At 39.0% G+C, this 20,684-nt stretch overlaps 1 protein-coding gene across 1 annotated transcript in view; it reads right to left on the reverse strand.

Moving 5' to 3' along the window:
* Hdac8 (histone deacetylase 8) overlaps positions 1 to 20,684 on the reverse strand; it is a 210,167-nt gene that overhangs the window by 116,536 nt on the left and 72,947 nt on the right. The window lies entirely within an intron of this gene.

Here is a 20,684-nt window from a genome sequence, read left to right on the forward strand (position 1 = left end):
ACATAGTTTAGAATAGAGTAGAATACACAGACTCTGACAATAAAAAATTAAAATGCAATGATAAATGAAATATCAAAGACGGCACAAGGGAGAGAGAAGTGAGCTTGTCCGGGTGAGGTTAGAAAAGGCTCTCTCTATAGAGCTAGAAAGGCTCTTTAGGTCCTGAAAGATGAGAAGCACTATATAGGAGTCAGTCTCAACATGGGTAGAAGCAAACAGTGATAATAATTCCTGGTGAAGATGTGAAGACTAGATCACACATATCTCGTTAGTGGGAATGTAAAATGGTATAGCCACTCTCGAAAATAATTTAGCAGTTCCTGTCAAAACTAAAAATAGACTTGCCATATGAGCTAGCAATTGCACTCTTGGGCAATTCATTCCAGAAAGTTAAGGCTTATTTTCATGTAGGAACTTATACATGAATGTGTAAATATACACATTCAACATGAATGTATGAATGTGTTATCTTTACTCATAATAGCTTCAAGTGAAAAAAATAAACAAATTTTAATATGTAAATGGTTCAAGAAACCAGCAGCCATAGCAGTGGAGGACTGTGCATCAATAGGAAGGAACAAGCCATTATTATATGCAAGGGATTGGGGTAGATTATAAGGAAAGTATGATGGATACCTAAGGCCAGTTTCCAAAGAATAACACTGTGTGATTCCATTCATATAACATTGTAAAATCTTAACAACAGAGGGAAGACATTAGTCGTTGCCAGGGGTTATAGATGGCTGTGATAGTACAGGGATAGCATGACACAACCTTGTGATGGTGTACTTCTGTATTTTGATTGTAGATGTCATGTGAGGCTTCAGATATGATAAAATTGCATATACACACTCATATGTGAATATATAAATAACTGGAGGGATCTGAATGGTCAATAAACTATACCAAAATAATTTCTTTATTTTGATGATGTACTGTAGTTGTACAAGATGTTACACTATACCTAGCATGAGGAAAGTGTACAGGACTTCCCTTTGTGACCTCCTGTGAATATGTGATTATTTTGAAATAAAAGTTTTGTTAAATCCAGTGAGAAAGCTCAGTAGGTAGACATTTGCAGGCAAGCCTGATGACCAGAGTTCAATCCCCAGTACCCATATAGTAGAAGAATAGCAGCAACTCCTGAAAGTTGTCCTCTGACCTTTACAAACATGCTCTGGCACATGTGTGTCCCACCCAATAAGATAAATAAATTTAATAAAAATTTAAAGATTTTTTAAAGCATAGACGGTAGCAGGTGTTAAGTCCTGAATTTGATCCCTAGAAATGTTTAAGCAGAACAAAACAAAAAGCACAGCAGAAAAAGAGAAAGTTGGAGGCTTATGGAATAAAGTTGTGGGAGTTAGCTATAGGGATCGTTATGGAGCTCACTAAGAGGAGAGAAGGCTCAGAAAAGAAAGTGCATGTGACATGCAGGCTACAAACAGCAAGTGGAAGTGCATAAAGACAAAAATAAATGAATCTGGGTTTTTATGTAGAGTGTGTGAAATGTCTCAAATATTACATGTGTGCGTGTGTACGTGCAGTGTGTATGCTGTGTGTGTTGGGGACACAATTAAAATTTCATCTTAGATGTAAGTGAACTGTAGTGTAGAATATACTGAAAGCTGATCAGGGCTTTTACAGCCATTCACAGGCCACTGACACAAGAAAGACAGGGACTTGAGAGCAACTTCCATGACAAAATTAATAGAGGAACATGGAATGATACCCAAGAAAAGAAGATACCAATAATGTTCATGACTGGTAATTAGGAGAGAGGAAGGAAAGGAAGGGAGGTGTTTCTGGAACAGTTGTCTTCATTATAGCTGTAGGGAAAATCATTCTTCAGGGAGTTCTGATGAAACGGGCTCTAGATGGGTAGAGAAAACAGTAATCAGAAGCTTTGAAAAAGGTAAGGCATTTTGTACACTGAATAAACCTCAGGTTACAGAAAGCTGGATGGTGGACGTGGAAAACTACTTGGGTTTCATTTGATTTAACAGTCAAATGGGAGCCCCTAGAGATCTATAAGTAGTGATCTTGCTAAAAATTATACTTAAGAGCTCTGATTGTTGATGTTGCATGTAAAGACAAAAAAAAAAAAAATCACAAAGCCTAGCCCACAGATGATGGCAGAAGGGGCACTGAAGCTCTCTAGGCAGGAGAACAATATGAGAATAAGGCCAGGCCAGGTATGTCTTAAAAAACTTGAGGAGGGGCAGCTTGTTAGGGGTGGGTGACTACAAATGGGTAGTATGTGCAGAAAATTACAGTTTCCAAGTTCAAACCCTCTCCTCTCATTGTTTACATATATATATAAACAATATATAAAAATATATATTGTTTATATATATACATATACATATCTATGTATATATATCTAGATATGTATATATATATATCTAGATATATATCTAGATATATATCTAGATATATTTGTTTTAGTTCTTTGAGATAAAATCTCACTATGTAGCCCAGGCTGGTCTAGAACGCATAGAGCCCTCCTGCTTTGACTTCCTGAGTGCTGAAATTATATGCCTATGCCACTAAGCCTGGCTTTATATTTCTATTTTGAAGTTAACATCTTTTGCTTATTTTAAACAAATACTATTAAAATTTCAACAAACCTATTAAATATTCTTCCATTTCCCTTGAGGACTTTAGCCTCTGGTTCACTCTTTTTTAAAAAACTTTTTCCTTTTCATTATTCTCTGTGGTTCTGCTTTTTTTTTTTTTTTTCCATTCACTTAAACCCAGAGTTAAACACCTATTATTCCCTATATGGGGGACGATAACACATACTTACAATCCTAGTACACAGGAAATTGAAACAAGAGGATTGCCCAATATTTCTGACCAGTCTGGGTTACTAGTGAATTAGCAGATTAGTCCACAACTACATAGTGAGACCCTGTCTCAAAACGACACAGAACAAAACAAAACAAAAATGAACATCCAAAAAACCAAAGTGGGAAAAGAATCTAGAGGCAAAGACCTGATAGTATTGATGGTTCAGTAGGGGCACAAGATGGGGAAGCATAAAACCGTGTTAAATGCTATCATGTTCGATCATCAATCGATTCAGCCACCCACCACTCACCTCATAGATGTTAACTGAATGCCTACTATATGAAGTTTGCAACGGCTTTACAGAATTTAAAACAAAACTTGCCCTCCTTTTTCTCCAAGGACTAATTCTCTGACATTACCTTTCCGGTTTCAACAATAACAAAATGTCTGCTACACTCCATGTTAGTTATTCCTAAGCATGGCCACTTTTGGAAGATTGACGATCAAACACTTGGAAACACTTTACATTTAAGACCCTGAACTCTAAACTTTCTCTGCTACAGTTTTCTATCTTCTCGTGTCCTTATTGTACTTGCTCCTTATTTGTGTTAAACTGTGACTGCCTAATCACTTCCTGTTTTCAAGCCAGCAGCCCACCTGTTTTCTTCCTGAGAATATGGTTTGATGATTTCAGAAACTTTGACAAGCATCCTTAACAAATGGTCATTTTTGACTTCCCAACATAAGGCCTTTGAATAAACCACACTATCCACATTTTCTTGCTACTGTACAAAACACACACACAGTACATTTAAAACAATTGATAGTCACATATCATGTAATTCTTCAATTTACAGTGTACAATTCTTTTTTTTTTTTTTTTTAATGCAGCCACAAAATTTTGTAGCATTTTGGGACTTTCTCATCAAACCTGGATAAAACCTTGTAACCATCAATGGTTACTACCCATTTTACCATGCTCTATAACAAAAACCCTGGAAAGCACTGTTCTACTCTCTATTTTTATAGACTTATCTAATTTTGTCCTTATGTAAATAGACTCATAAAATATGTAGCTTTTTGTGTCTGGATTCTTTCACTTAGCATAGTGTTTTCAATGTTCATCTGTGTTATCTCATGAACTAGTATTACATATTTTCTCATAGGGTCTCATGTAGCTCAGGTTGGTCTAAAACTCATTATGTAGCCAAAGATGGACTCAAATACCTCCAGGCCCTGCCTCTACCTCCCAAATGCTGAGATTTATAGGCATGCAACATCACACCTGGCTCTTCATTCCTTTTTATCAACAAATAACATTTTATTGTGTGCTTGTCTATTCATAAACTAATTGATATTTAGATAACTTCTACTCTGTGGTTAATATGAATAATGCTATTGTGGGAATGCATGCATAGGTTTTTATGTGCACATGTTTTTAATTCTTTTGGGCATGTATTTATGCCTCTGTGTGTGTGTGTGTGTGTGTGTGTGTTTACTTACTGGATCATTTGATAACTTTATGTTTAAGCACCTGAGAAATGGCAGGCTTTTTTCCCATAGTGGTACAAGTACATTTCCATCAGCTGTGTTTGAGTGTTAAATATCTTTACATTCTTGTCAACACATTTTCTGTCTTGGTTTATTTTAAATTAAAATAGCTACATTTTAAGAATAAAATATTTACTTTAGGCTTCATGTACATTGTTCTTATGCTTTGTTTTAGTTTACTTACTATAAGATTCTCTGTCAAAACTTAAATTATCCTTTTTAATTTTTATTATTTATTGAGATTTTAATATAATTATATCATTACCTCTTTTCTTCCTTCTCCAAACACTCCTTGCTCTCTTTCAGATCCATGGCTTCTTTTCCATTAATTGTTGTTACACACACACATGCACACACACACGCACACTCTCTCTCTCTCCTTAATGGGTAAGATGTACTATTTCATTTTGTCATACTCCTGCCTAAGCTTTGCCACTGAGCTCCATTCTTGTCTTTCACTGTGGTCTCCATTTGTATTTTGTAATTTCTTGATGACTAATGAACTTGAGAATTTATTTGTTTATCAGTAATGTGTACATCTTTAAAATAGTGTCTATTTCAGTCCTTTTCCCACTTTTAAAGTGGGTTGACATTTTTTTTTCTTTTTTAATTTATTCACTTTACATCCCAATTGTAGCCTCCTTCCTTATCTCCTCCTGGTCCTACCCTCCCTCCCTTGTCCCCCCCTATTCCTCTTCCCTAGTCTTCAGAAAGGGGGAGTCCTCCTCCCCTTGCAACTGACCCCAGCCTATCGAGTCTTATCAGGATTGCCTATATCCTCTTCCTCTGTGGTCTGGCAAGGCCATCCCACCAGGGGGAAGTGATGGAAGATCGGGCAACAGAGTCTTTCTCTAAGACAGTGTGGGTTGGCATTTTAACTACTAAGTTATAAGAATTCTTAAAACACACTAGGCACCAGTCCATTATCGGATTCACAACTCAGAAGCCTTCATTCGCATTCTATGCACAGTTTTGATTGTGTCACTTCAAGTATAAATTTGGCCTGAAAACATACATTGAAGTAAATTATACGGACTGAGGAAGTTATATTCAGGATCATATACATGGACATATATGTATGTGATAACAATTAATGAAAAAAGAGGCCATGAATTTGAAAGAGACCACGGGGAGGTGTATTGGAAGGTTGGAGGGAGAAAAGGGAAAGGAGTATTGTAATTATAATCTCAAATATTTTTTAAAAAGTTTTCATTTTTGACAAAGTCTGCTTTACCCATTTTTGCTGTTGTTTGTGTTTTTGGTGTCACATCTAAGAAACAATTCCTATTCCAAGGTCAAAATCTATGTTTTATTCTAAGAGTTTTATAGTATTTAGCATTTACACTTTTATATTGGATCTAAGTCAACTTTTGTTTGTTTGCGGGTTTTGAGACAGGGTTTCTCTGTGTAGCCTGGGCTGTCACTGACTCGCTTTGTAGACCAGGCCAGCCTTGAACTCACTGAAATCTGCCTGCCTCTACCTCCCAGAGTGCTGGGATTACAGGCATGCGCCACCTGGCTCTAAGTTAACTTTTTTACATGGCATGATGTAAGGATCTAACTTCATTGTTTTACATTCTACTATCCAGTTGTCCCACTCTGTTATCTTGACCCTCTCATATTAAATCACATGACTGTAAGCATGGAGGTTTATTTTCATCTCTGGACTCAGTTGTATTCATCTATACATCTATCCTTATGCTACAATCATACTTCTGGATTACTGTAACTTTGTAGTTAAGTTTGACTATTAGAAAATATGAGTTTCCCAACTTTGTCCTTTCTTTTCAAGGACAAAGTCTGTCTGGGCTATTCCTGCTTGGATTTGCATATAAATCCTGGGACCAGCCTGTTCTCTTGTAGAAAGGAGCTATGATTTACAGCTCCATTTGGGCTACGTGAAACCTGTCCCCTCGTTTCTTGCAGTTCCTGTATCTACTAATGATGGCCACACCTTCAGTCCCTCATGTACAAAACTATGAAGCCTCTGTGAGTTTCCCTTCCTCTGTTCCTATTTACTCATCATTAACATCTCTCTCACTCTCACGGCACACTTGAATCCAGCTGTATGACCCACAGGGGGTCCACCAAGAGCTTCCTAACCACTTGCCTTGCCTTGGTTCTCTTTTCTGTCCAATCCTTCACATAAAGTACCAGTAAGTTAAATTTCCTTAGGAGAAGTTTTGATCAAGTCAGTTGCCCTATCTCCAAATCCCTCAAAGTCCCTCCACTTTAGGTTATGATTCAAAGTCCCTCGTGAGATACCTCTGGTTTACTTTTAAAATCCTATTACTTAATAACCCCTTCACCTATGAGATGTTATCCCATAGGCAAACTGCTTACCTCATTCACTTTGCGTCTTCATACAAGTAGGCCTTTTGTCACATACTGTCTTGTAGCTATAAGTCATGTTTTTCCATGTCTACATTATAGTCACAGTCATCCTTTAAAGGGTAGCCCAAATTCCATTTCCCCCATGAACGGAAGAAATATTAGTGGCTAACAGTTTTTGAGGACGTTACCCAGAACAGGTTCTGTGTACTTTATATGTGTTAGCACATTTAGCCCTCATAATAATTATAAGGCAGCTGTGTCCTGGAACTTATTTTGTAGATGGGAAAACTGCAGCACAGGGAAGTTTAGAAGCCCATGCAGTACCATGCTTCTATTAAGTGGCAGAGCTGTACCCTGTTACCAGAGTGGAGCCTCTAAATTATTGCAATCTACCTGCTTCCATGACTTTCTGACCTATAGAGTGTGGCAGGTCATGCACCAGCTATGTCACCCACGCTGTTTCACATAAGTAGTACCACTAAAGAGTATTATATTTCAGTACTAATTTTCTCAAGCAAACTCTGATTTTATTATTGCCTCATTCTACAACCTTCACTGGTTTGCTTAATGCTGACAGAATATGGTGCAAATTTTGTAGCTATGAACTCAAGCTCCTCCATGCTGCAGTTCCCACCCACTTTTCCAGTCTTTGTAACTTCTCCCTCCCATTCACTTTACAGTCCAGCCAAACTGAACCACTGCTATTCTCCATGCACAGTGCAGCTTCTTCCAACTCCAATCTTACTGCTGCCTCTCTACACAACATCCTTCTTGACAATTTCTGTATATTCAAACTTGACCCAGATTTGATAAATATGCATACACATTTGCACACTTTATAAGATATAGTAATTACGTACCCTTTAGAACCTGGATCAAATGTTACCTCCTTAATTAAGCCTTTTTCTGAAGTATTTATTTCCTCAAAATGCCCATAGCATACTAAATTTTATGGTTCTTGCAACCTTCTGTGTTTTATTTTATTCAAATGTGTGAATATGAAAATCAATTTCTATCTAACATTTTAAAATTTCTCCTAAATTCCTTGAACGTAGAATCAACACTTTAGACATAGTAAGCATTCAATAAATAGTCATTAAGTGAATAAGTGAATGAAATGCCACCCCAGATTGCTTTTGGGAAACCTTCCGTAATGGCTGTAACAGTGCTACTCCCTACACTGTAAATCATTAATTTTAGGTTTTAATGAAAGTAAAAAAATCTCTTCTCCAGAAAGGAGGGGGAAGACAGGCATCTCATTACACTACATTAGTAACTCCCTTATAAACACACAAGACATTCATTTGAAATGCAGTTTTCTTGATGAGAAACCTGATCCCTGCATCTTCCATCCTCTGGTTTTTCAGAGGGGGCTATGCAAATAAGCAGTAGAAGCAGGCACAGGGACTTCAGCAGGCCTTGATTCGGGATCGGTATTAGAGCCTGAGGAGGAGAAAAGTGAGGGGTAACAACAGGCTCTGCACCCCTGATATCATTAACTGGTGCTGTTTTTCCCTCCAGCACTGGGTGGGGAAATGAGATGAGTATGGTGGTGGTGGTGGTGGTGGGGAGAGTGGAGAACATGTACTTATTATTGGTTTGTTAAGGAATTATGAACCTAAAGTGTTCACCTCCAGGCCAGACTGACAGTGTTACAGTCATGATCACTGTAGTGCTGGTAGGGCATGATAACCCTAACCCCACAGACCTAGCCATGACTATGATAGAGACAGGCTGCCAGCAGGTCCCATCTCCTGACTTCTAGCTTATATCTCAGCTCAGCCAGACAAGCATCTCCCAGGGTTTCTAACAAGTACAAGCAACGCTCTAGAGCAGTGGTTCTCAACCCATGGGTCTCGATCCCACTTGGGAGTCAAGCGACCCTTTTGGGGGGTATCCTGCATATCAGACATTACAATTAATAACTATAGCTAAATCACAGTTATGAAACAGCAATGAAAATAATTTTAGGGTTGGGGGCCATCACACCATGAGGAACTGTATTAAGGGGTCACAGCATTCGGAAGGTTGAGAACCACTGCTCTAGAGACTCTGTCACTAGTATGAGAAAGGGACAAACCTTAGCAAGCCACAGAGGGAGAGTATCACTAATGCCTTGAGCCCCCACATGCAGCATGAGAAGAGTTCTTGCCAGCAGCAAAGCTCTTTTCTAAAATATAGATAATAAATTCACTGCACTTGCTGGGATTCAAAAAAGGGTTATGTGAAGGACCCAAAGAATCACTCATCAGTCCCAGATGGGAGGTCAGTCAACTTTTTTTTATGTATGTGTTTTCCACATTCTTTCAATCCTATCTCAACTCAGGTACTGCTGACTCATTCTGCAAAGACTCATGCTGTAAGGGGACTCAGCATATGGTAAATGCCTCAGTGATTTCAGATCTATTACAAATAGTTGTGGGAGGCAGGAATTGGAGTGGGGCTCCCTGCAGTGAGGATGATGTGTCATTTCATTGGGGGCCATCGGTGCCTCTTGGACACATCCAGAAGGCATTTAATTTCCTATGTTTTTTTTTTTCTTCTCTGTTTTTAGCATCAGACAAGCTGTACTGGTTCCTATAAACCTATAAAATAAAAACCAAACCTTAAACTCCCCAAACCCACCCACCAACCAACAACCTCACATTCTTTTAATATTCATGATATAGTTTTGTAGCACTTTAAAGGAATATTTTTCCTCTCATTGCTGAACCCATTACATGAAAACAGATTCTAATTGGCATCTCTCTCTAGCCGGCCTTGTAGTAATTCTACTCATTAATTACATTTCACCTTGGCAACAGAAAGGGCTGCATACTATTTTTAGTGTATTATTTCTTATCTCTTGCTCTACCTCTTAGAACTAAGGCCATTCTCATTCACTCATACAAGAGAAAGTGAGTCAGACAGAATTAAAGGACCATACTAGTGGCCCAGAGTGAGTCGTCAAAGCTAGAATTAGTATATAAATTCCAATTTGAATCCAATGCATCATCACTAGGTCCCATGGCTCTAAGGTTCTTTTCATTTTGAAAGGCCAGACCACCCAACAAGCAGTATAGATATTATCTGGGCAGGTGGTAAGGCTGGGCAGAGAGGCAGGTCTGGAAGAAGACTGAAAGGAGATGAATCCCAAGGCTTGCTGTGTTAATAGCTCTTTATGTGTTCTCAGATAGGTCATTTCAATCTCTGTAACCACCACGAGTGCCCATGGTGCAAATTACATTCAGCTTTGTGTCATTTGGTTTAAACGTATGTCCCCTCAGTCCCCCATTGCAACCTCCGCAGTGCCTAGTTCAGGGACAACATGGCACCAAGCCCGAAGTGCCTGGATCCAGTCAGTTTGTGTGTGTGTGTGTGTGTGTGTGTGTGTATGTGTATGTGTATGTGTATGTATGTAGAAATCAATACAGATCACTTTGCTATTTGAGCCTTGTTTTCTGTCTCTATAAAATAAAAATAACACTCAGAGGTTTTTTTTGTTTTTTTTTTTTTTTTTTTTTTTTTTGTGGAGATGAAATGATACAACATTTTTTTTAGTGTCTTCTCCCAGCACTAGGCACACAGTAAGCACTACATAATGCTGAATGAATAAATGAACGGGCTTAAGTCAGGCCCTTCGAGTGCTATGTTAATTCTTCAAGCCCACTAGGATACTGTTGAGTTCAGCACAGTGACTTCCTGAGTAGTACTCTAATGGTCCCCAAAGGCAGAGAGAAATTTCATAGTGTCACTGCCTGGTTATACCTGTTCTGGGAATACAGTAACTCATTTTCCAGTGCTGCCAATCTACTACCTTTCACCAAACACAAAATTCAGTTTAAGAGGGGGCAGAAACACAAGTGCCTTTCTGTTATATAGGGGTTGGAAGAGTATATTATTAAAATTGAAACCAACTTCTCTGATTTCTTAGGCAAAAAATCAGATTGGATGCCAAAGAGCTATTTGGCCTTTGCAGACGCTGTATAGTGATGCCCTTGGGGAAACGTGGAGAGCTGGAGCCATTCCAAACTGTAGTTGAAACATCGGTGTGTATATTTACTGCTCATGCTTATGTGCTCCACACTTGTTTCTATTCTCTAGCTAAGCCTTGAAGAATTCACAGTTTACCCAGAGCCCGGCTTAATTCATGTATGGTAAAATATAGGCAGCTATCTCTGCTTCTCATTTCCTAATCATATTTCTTCCTGCCCTATAAAGCCTCTTTTTCAATGCAATTGCACTGCTTTTCAAACTTACATGGACAATAATGACTTGTTAACAATAAACATGCCCCTAGCCCTTCCCTCACCCTCTTTTACTCAGGAGGGCCTCACTTAGATTCAAAGGCGAAATCCTGCCATATAGTTAGCACCTGCTGTAGCTCGTCACAATATAATATCCTCTCCCAGATGATTACAAGTCTGTGCAATGCTGTCACACAATGAGGTGTGCAAGAAAGAGTTTGGGGATTGATTTTCATCATTAACTTGATATTGCATGGTTTTGTGGGACTTAAAAAGAAATGCACTTTTATTACTTTTAAGTACTGCACATAGAGTAAGTCCAACTTATCATATTTTGGCAGTTATTTTTCTGGGGCAGGATGTATTTTAAACATATCTACGCTGGAGTGTCTGGTGGATCATTTAGGATCAGTGTCCTGTTGCCTGATGAAATCCAGATCACTTCAATGAAATCCAGATGGGGAAACTGGGTCTCTGGCAATGGCTGCCAGATCTTCTCCATATGAAATCTCCCTAGTCTGTATGCAAATTCAAAACTCCATATCCTGAAAATCCCAAACCAATCAAGTGGTGCTCAGCTTCTTAGTTACTGGACTAAACACAGGGAAGCGATTCATTCTTCCCTGAGGAAATAAGCATTTCTTACATACATCTATCTTGGCACAAAAAGGGCTGGCTAAGCAAATTAATAGTGTAAACAGGATTGCACTGGGGAATGTTTGTCCTACTTAGGAGAATAAACTTTTTATGCACTTTGTGCACATCCACTTACATACAAATAATTGATATGCTAATTACAAATGATTCTTAAAACCCCTTCCCTGAGGTGCTGTTCTATGCTGTTAGTCTATTTTGAATTACTAGCATGTTCAATGCTTGAAAGTAATAAAAACGCATTTAAAATATTCCACGATTCAGACTGGCTTTCCTCTAATTAGGTTGAGTTAGTGAGGCTTGCCTATATTTAAATAGGATAGATATTTTTCTACCCCACCCCTCATACATTTAAGATGCCCCCATTTCTCCACATTTCCCCTCCTCAGGATTCCACTGAGCTGGTCCACACAAACCCCTTCACCTCCAACTCCCATAGAACTGCTCTCCCAGCATCTCCAGGCAAATACTGCCCTTTTCTCTGGCACTCCCCCAGTCCCTTCCCTCACTCACTTCCTAACTTATCTGGTTAGTTGATAGGTTTTTTTTTTTTTTCAGTAGCAGTGGTTATTGCTTTTTCCTGATAGTATAATAGGCAACAGTGCATGCAGACAAAGGTCCACCCAAACTCAACACCAGCCTTCTTTATCAGGTGGTGGATTCGAGCTTTAACTGAACCCCTGTAGGGTCCGTCAACAGAACTCATCTCGTGCATTAAAGCAGCTGCTAGGCCTAGGGCAGCATTAGGTGTAGCCATTCAAAGCCTTAACATTTTTGTACAGCCTAAACAGTTTTTCTAGGCTGGACTAAAGGGGCAGGGTATCAGCTAAAGACTAACGGAAGGGTAGAATTACAATGAAAGTAGGAGGCACATGGTAGAGAGAGCAGTGGAGAGGGAGCAGTGTGAATTTTGACATTGAAACATCCTACTGAGCACAGATCTAGTCATGTTTGGGATCCTTTTCAGAGAAGCTCCACGTTAAAGGGCATGATTACCAAGATTTCCATTTAGGATAAGGTCTTCCTGCCTCTGGGTAGTTCAGAATATGCTCTAACATCAGAACCTATTGAACTGTTTGTTGCCAAAGAATTGGGTTACTTTCTCCAGGGGCAGGGATCAGTTACCACTAAGAGGAGAACAGGGAAAATGTGTACCAGAGTGGCACAGTGACACTCTCACCCCAGAATCCCAGAACATTGGCCTCCTTAATTTAAATGGTTAAAAAAAAAAATCACCTGTGAAGACTCCTCTGCTTCACAGGGTGGGGTTAGCTACTTGGTGAAGTTCGGATGAGAGGAGAAGGAAATGAAAATGGCATTGCCCCTCTCACCACATGCATTCTAGGCCCTAAGGACTAGGTAGGGGAAACTACCAGTTCTTGCTACAGCTTCGTACAAGTCTTCTAAACATGCATGGTTAGCTTCCTGGCTCAGAACAACTTAGATAATGAAGCACAGGTTCCCTCCCTCCAAATTATCCTACATTGTGAAGCTCTTAAAGCCTTTTGAATTTAATATTTTAAAAGACACATCAAACCAGGAAGAATAAATGAACGGCCCACTCTGGCCTCATTTCCACCTGTGGCTAACATTATCGGTGGATTTAATTAGTGTCTGACTCATCTATTTTGCAGAAACAATAGCCAATTTTACATCTGCTACACTACAGAGAGGCAGGATAGAAGTTTATCAAATCGAACAAAAGAATGTAATAAAAATACCTTACTTAAAGAGGGCCAAGTTCCAGATGCAAGGCTTACAGAATGAATTGGCAGCTTTTGTTACCTTTATCACTGGACCAAAGTCACTAGTGATTATCCAGGCAGTGTAGCTGTGACCCCATTGAACAGAGAGGTAGGATAATTTTGTGATTATTTGCCAGTTTCTGCCAGTTCTCCAATTGTAATGAAAATGGAGATGAAGATGAAGGTAAATCTATGTAATTATTTGAAGTCAAATATAAATTCGAGAAGAGTTCATCCCTTTTCATCAAACTAAAGAGAATTTAAAAAATTCGTACTGCCTAAAATATTTATATATGCATATCTGTGTGATACATGGCTGCTGCCACATCATGAAACTCAAAGGAGTAAATGATAACTGCTGGGTTCCCTTTCACTGATGATCTACCTGTTTCCAAATTTCAATAATACAGAGGGCCAAGTGCCAAATACAAGTCCAAGTGGAAGGTCTTTTCTAGTTTACCTGTCATTATAATGAAAGAAAAACCTATCCTCATTAAAAGATCTCTTCTTTAAATATTAACATTAAAAGTCAATATTGAAGGAAAAACACTTCCATTAAATCTCCCTTAGAGATATCTTTTGCTTCTCATTTTATTCGGTAGGTTACTGATCGACTAGTTTGCACTGTGGATGGAGAATTTCTACCCTGTATGTACATATGGCCTCCTGCCAGAACCAAGAGGTGCCAGAAGTTCTAGCATACAAAATGCATAAAAGTATACTCACTTACATAGACCTATAAGATATGACAAACATAATGAAATCTATACACCTAAAAAAGATAATCAAGAGAGCGGACATGGGGTAAGATGATCAATCCTCGTTTAGAAAGACAGAGGGGATGTGCATTGAATGTATGACAGGAGTCTACTGAGCGTATCTGAAAGACTCTAACTAACAGTGTTTTCAAAGCAGATACAAAGACTCATGACCAAACCTTCGGCAGAGTACAAGGAATCATATGAAAGAAGGGGAGTTAGTATGATGGGGAAAGAATAGGAGCTCCACAAGGACCAAATATATCTGGGCACAGGGTCTTTTCTGAGACTGACATTCAACCAAGGACCATGTATGGATATAACCTAGAACCTCTGCTCAGATATAGCCTGTGGTAGCTCAGTAACCAATTGGTTTCCCATAGTGAGGGGAACAAGGACTATTTCTAACAGGAACTCAATGATTGGCTCTTTGACCTCCCCATCTCCCAAGGGAGGAGCAGTCCTGTTAGGCCACAGAGAAGGGCTTCACAGCCAGTCCTGAAGATACCTGATAAAACAGGATCGGATGAATGGGGAGGAGGTCCCTCCCCTATCAGTAGACTTGGAAAGGGGCACGGTGGAGATGAGGGAGGGAGGGTGGAGATGAGGGAGGATGGGATTGGGAGGGAATGAGGGAGCGGGACACGGCTGGGATACAGAGTTAATAAAATGTAACTGATAAGAAAAAAATAAAATTAAATAAAAAAAGAAAAAAGTAAACAATCTTTCATAATAGTAGTCTAAAAAGTGGCTCAGAAAAAGGATATACTTCCCTAGAAAGACCTCTAAAAAATGACAGGTGACACCACTCACCTTCCACAGTAGGAAGGTGATGAAGGGAAAGTCAGGACATGAAGGGAAAGTTGAACTCAGAGTTTCCATGTTCGAACTTGAATCAAGAATTCCATATCTAAGAAGTAAATTGTGGGAACATTTATTCTTGTTTTCTGCCCATAAAATTACAAATTAAATCTTGAAGATTAAGAGATTCTTTTCAGCTAAAATCTCAGCTGCATATTCATAATACAATAAACTGTATATTGGAAAGGTCATATGACCATTTGCATAAAGCTAAATGGCTTATTTCTTGAAATGCTTTCTCTAATCTCCTAAAATAAAGTTTTCCAAGAAATCTTAGGGATGGTATCTTTTCACGGTGTGTAACAATTAAATTTCACACTTCCATGGGATACTTTAGAGACAACATAGTCAATGGCTAATGAAAGACAGAGGTTCAAAGTCTGGCTTCTGGGTTTGTTTCATGTCCTTAGGAGGCCAGCTGTTTGCTGAGGGAGGCAGAAGGAGGGGTGGATCTGGGGGAGAGGGGAGGTAGGGAGTAGAGACTAGGATAAGGGAAGGGAGGGAAAACTGCAGTTGGAATGAAATATATGAGAGAATTAAAAAATGGGACAGAAAAAAAAAAAAACCCTAAAGTATGACCTTGGGAAAGTCAATTCTTTCTCTAGTTTTCCTCCTTATAAAATGAGAACAACCATGCCCACTTTTATAGAGTGTAGAATGTCACAAAGATCAAATGATGCAAAGCATACTTTTAGAGCTACTCCTGTCCCAGGTGAGTGCACTTCTAGAACCCAAGCTGCAGGTTATACAGGGTTCTACTTTATTTCCTGTCCCAGTGCCCAGTGTAGTATCTGTTCTACAGTAGAAGATACATTTTTGTAGAATGAATGAATAAAATAGTTTCTTCATATTTAAACATGCACACACACCCAAAATAGAAATACATGTCAGATGTTAAGCACAGCACCTAGACACACAGGTAGCATTTCCTCTCCTCCTCCTTCATGATAACTAATGTTTCATAAAGTATGCAAAATGAGGAGCTGCTCAGATCTTTTGCAGGAAATGACAGATTGGCTTTGTAGAGGTAAATTTTGATCCTAGACTTACAGGAACTAATAATACGCTTAAAACACCAAGGACTTCTAGTTCTGAGGTGGTGCTCATGTCAGAGGATAGGTCTTGTGCTATAAACACATACTGTAAAGATACTATATTAAGAATCAGTGTTGTGGGTTTTTTCCTGTACTTTGTTGGATGTGAGTGACATTTGAGTATAGATATGCAAAACATTCCACCAAGAATAAAAGTCTAGGGTTAAATACAGTATTCCTTTAACGAACTTGCTGTTGTCCTAAAGAAAGTACTGTGTAGGTTGGCTGCTCTGTCTAGGCCAGTAACAGAACCACAAAAGTTCTTGAAAAGCAGGTGATAAGCTCTAAAAAAATAACTTAAAGCTAGGTGGTGGTGTCCCACACCTTTAATCCCAGCACTCAGGAGGCAGAGGCAGATGGATCTCTGTGAGTGGTTTGAGACCAGTCTGGTCTACAAAGAGAAACCCTGACTCAAAAAAACCAAACCAAACCACCACCACCAAAAACCCCATTAGCTAACCAACCAAACAAAAACCCATTAATCTGATTTCCCAACACTGCAAAAAAGTTCAAATTAAAATAGAAAAGTATAAATGGAAAGAGGTAAAAACATTAAGCTGAGTCTAGTAGAGCAGCTGGAAAGATGGTTCTTGCAGAGGACCGGAGTTCAGTTCCTAGCACCCATGTGGGACAACATCCCAACAACCTGTAACTCCAGCTCCAGAGGATTCAACATTTTCTGGCCTCCGCAGGCATCTGCAATCATGTGCACATACCCATATACATATATACACACAATTAGAAATAAAAAAATAAATCTTTAAAAAAGATTACGAGTTTAAAAATTCATTCAAGTCTCTGAGGGATTGGATTTTTCTTTAGATTAGTGGTCTTTGACTGAGACCAGGGTTTTCGAGTTACATAATATAAGCCACAGGACATAGGACCAATTATGGGTAGATTTTTATTTAATGAATAACATAAAAACCATACTTCACCGGAATAAGAATATTTCTCAGAATAGGTTGACATTTCTCTTTAGCAAAATCTTCATACATGGGCACAGGCCGTTACTGAATGAGAACTGCAGTTTAAGTCATCTTAATGGAGAACCTGCTCAACAGTGTCTTCTTTTGATGATGTATTTATGCAGTATCTGTGTTTATCTCAAAGCTGAGCAGTTGAATATTCTTAATAAAACATTTGTTTTTTTCCTTTGAGATAGGGTCTCATGTAGTTCAGGATGGCCTCAGACTCTCTGTGTGATAACTCTCTGTGAAGGATAACTTGAATTCCTAGCCTACTGTCCCTACAAGGGCTAGGATGACACCTATATGTAATGTGTCAGGCACCACACCTGCCTTATGCAGTGCTGAGGACAAAAATCCAAGGCTTCATGCACGCAGGCAGGCAAGCACTGCCAATTGACCTTTATCTGCAGTCCTAAAATTGTAACTTTTTTTTGAAATGTTTTACTGTCAACTTCAGTACATGCACCCACACATATTATAAGTACCTTAAATATAGTTTTTCTATTAGACAAGCAGATATTGTCATGAGGAATGATTGCTGGTTCTTAGGGGTGCAAAATGACAGGATACAAACTAAGAAATACTAGCACAACTCTGAATTTATTCATGCATATGTTATGGCCGTTCACAGTAGGCAAGCAGTTAGCTCACTCTGCCATTACTGGTTATCAAAACCTACTTTGTCAAAAGAAGTACTTGTTTTTGTCCTTCTCTTGTACAGTTCTTGACTGTGACTGCTCCCAAAGTCATCAACATACACAGCAGTTTAGGCAACAGGCAAATTGTTTTTAAGAGAATCTTGCATCATATTCACATATAGTTAGAGATCAAGCAGGCTAAATACAGGCAGAGCAGTACCTCCTTGTGTCTGTATGTATGGAGAGGGAGAGAGAGAGAGAGAGCGAGAGAGAGAGAGCGCAGCGTTTCATGTATGTTTGGCAAGTACTCTACCATGAAGCCATAGCTCCAGCTTTATTTGCATTTTTAGATGACAATGCTTAATATTTTTTTTTCTCCAAACTTTGTGAGTATGGGATGGGATTGTGTCCCAGGTTGGGGGTGATTTCAGTGGAATTATTATTTTGGCTTATATAAAATCTCTATACTGGAGCCACAAGCTTCCATTTGAGGAAGAGACATGGTGACATGAGTAATGCCACTACTATTCCTTTATGTTGGTTGATAAAAGGCTTTACTTACAATGCCAACTCTACTGGTACCCATAAAACTTACAGGAAGCTTGTGTAAATCAAGGACCTGTGCCTTTAATGTCAAATGACCAAGAGATAGCAAATATGAAACTGTCATTTCCAAAAAAACTACAGGTATTTTTTTTTTGCTATTATTAGAAAATATTCATGTGATATTTCCATATCCAGTCTATTACAAGAAAAAGTTTTAAATAAGGGAGGGGGGAGACAAAGATGGCAAAGGATTATAGGAAAAGGCATTTTTTTTTCTTAAAAAGAAAGAGAAGAAAGAAACAGAGGGAAATGAGAAAAAGGGAGAAGAAAAGAGAATGCAGAAAGAATGGAAACAGTTTCAGTGAATCTCACAGAGAAAATCAGCCCAGGAACAAACTAGCAACTGAGAGACAACCCAGAATCTGAGCATCACCCACGTGACCCAGTAATAAGCTGCTTTCCATCTCTGTAGTGAGGGCTGAGCCAGAGAACCAGTGGGCTTACAGAACAAAACAGGTGGAAAGGACACAGCAGACAGGTTTCCCAAAGGTCTACCATTCCTTTGTCAAGTTTCTTGTGAGGTAGGCAGATGGGTCAGCTTAACAATAGCTAACTGTAAGGGACTCTAGTTTCAAACCATGTTAGGTAGAAGCACTCAGAGGGTAATTACTAGGGCTGAGAGGCATGTTTACTAGGACTGCTAAAACTTAGCAAAGCTATTTAGATGTCAGAGATTGTTTTGTTTTCTCAGTACTACTTTCCCCCTTGAGCTCTACTGTCTGACCACCCGACAGCCAAGAAGCTGACACTCCAACCTTTGCCAAGTCTGATGTCCATCAAATGAAATGCCTACTTCTCGTAGGATTGGGGAGGAGAGATTGCACCAAAACCTCATTTAGGGGCTTTAAAAAAAATAGAAAAAAAATTCTCTTTCCTGTTACAGGAATGTCAGGTTTAAGTCAACAATGGAGGGGCAGATATTTGGCATAGGAAGACTTCTGACATCCATGTGATGAGAGGCACCTCAACAGATTTGACTTCTGAAGAAAAGTAAGGGAAACAATCACTGTGGTTCTCATGAAAACCTGGAGCCTGTTATTCTGGGTCATTACTGCCTGCATTGCAATCCCCAGATGTAGAAACTCATGAGTATCTGGTTCTTTAGTCAGCAAGCTAGAAGACTCTTCAATGAATGCTAGTCTGCCATACACAAAAGCTATCAGTCTAGCAGGATGTCTGTGGCAGAATAGATTGTGTGAAGAAAAATCATATGTAATCTTGGGGCTATATTTACTTTTAAAATGCTTCTAATTATGTTTAATAGCAAGGCTATTTTAAACATGAATTGCCATGACATTAACTTTTTAAAAAATAATTTATAAAAAATTGGTGTACATAAAATAAAAAATAAAATATGGGGGGGAGACTTTTTTTTATGACTGAAGGATAAATAGTAGCCTTCCTTCAGGAGATCCTCAAGTCTGTACGTAATATTCATGTTTTTTCCTAGGCAATGAAATGCCAAGCTAATGGAGGATAAGGAAAAATCTCAGGAGGCTTTATGATTGGCAGGTGATTCAATAGGGGCACGTGTAAGGTGATCCACTTAGAGAGAGCCAGATATTCCAAACTATACTTGCAGGTTGGTAAATGATGATCTTTCACTTAAGACCCAGCAAGGAGCTCTAAGAAAACCTGAAGACAGTGCCCTGAAGAGAACAACTTAGTATCCTGCTATGGAAAAAAAAAAAAAAAAAAAAAAAGGCCAACAAAATGTTGGGCACTGTCAAGAAGGAGATTAAAAGACAAAATAATTTTCCTTTTACAGAGAACCACAGGACATCTTCATTGGTAATGTTACATAAGCAGTTCTGATCTGCACATCTCAAGGACAGAACAAAGCCTAAGGGTAACAAAGAAGGGCAATTAAACCATCAGTGGCAGGCTCAATTTTTTTTTTCTAGACTAACAATGCAGAGTTATCCTAGGGACACGATGAAGACCATGAGGAGGCTGGCTAGTGATGCTGAGTGGCTGCAAGGTGACTTACCTCACCAAGTCTCTCGAGCTAAGAGGCACCCTTTGAAGTTTTATTTTTCATATAATTCTACTTTGTTTACACAACTGCCAGTGATGGTGGCCAGTGCAGACAAGCTCCTCTGGGAAGTCCCTTTTTTCCACCAGCAATTGGGAGAAATGTGAGATGAGTGGGGGCAGGGATTAAAAATGTTTCCATCCGCACTGCTTACCTTTAGTGAGCTTGACTCATGGACTTCTAGTCAGATTTACCTAGTCCACTGCCACTGTCAGCAGTAAAACTGTACCTGATCAATCTTAATTTTTACGAATATGAGTTTAACATCCCTCCATTCTGTACGACTCTCAACCCCAATAGTCTACAAACTAAACTGTCTGCCTGTGTATATGTATGTTGGTAATTTGATTCTTAACTCTGGGCTAAAATGAAATTTGGGCTGGGGAGGAATGTAGCTTAGTGTATACAGAGCCCTGGA

This window comes from Psammomys obesus, unplaced genomic scaffold, assembly GCF_907164565.1.
Source record: "Psammomys obesus unplaced genomic scaffold, mPsaObe1.curated_primary_1811, whole genome shotgun sequence".
NCBI classification, from domain to species: domain Eukaryota; kingdom Metazoa; phylum Chordata; class Mammalia; order Rodentia; family Muridae; genus Psammomys; species Psammomys obesus.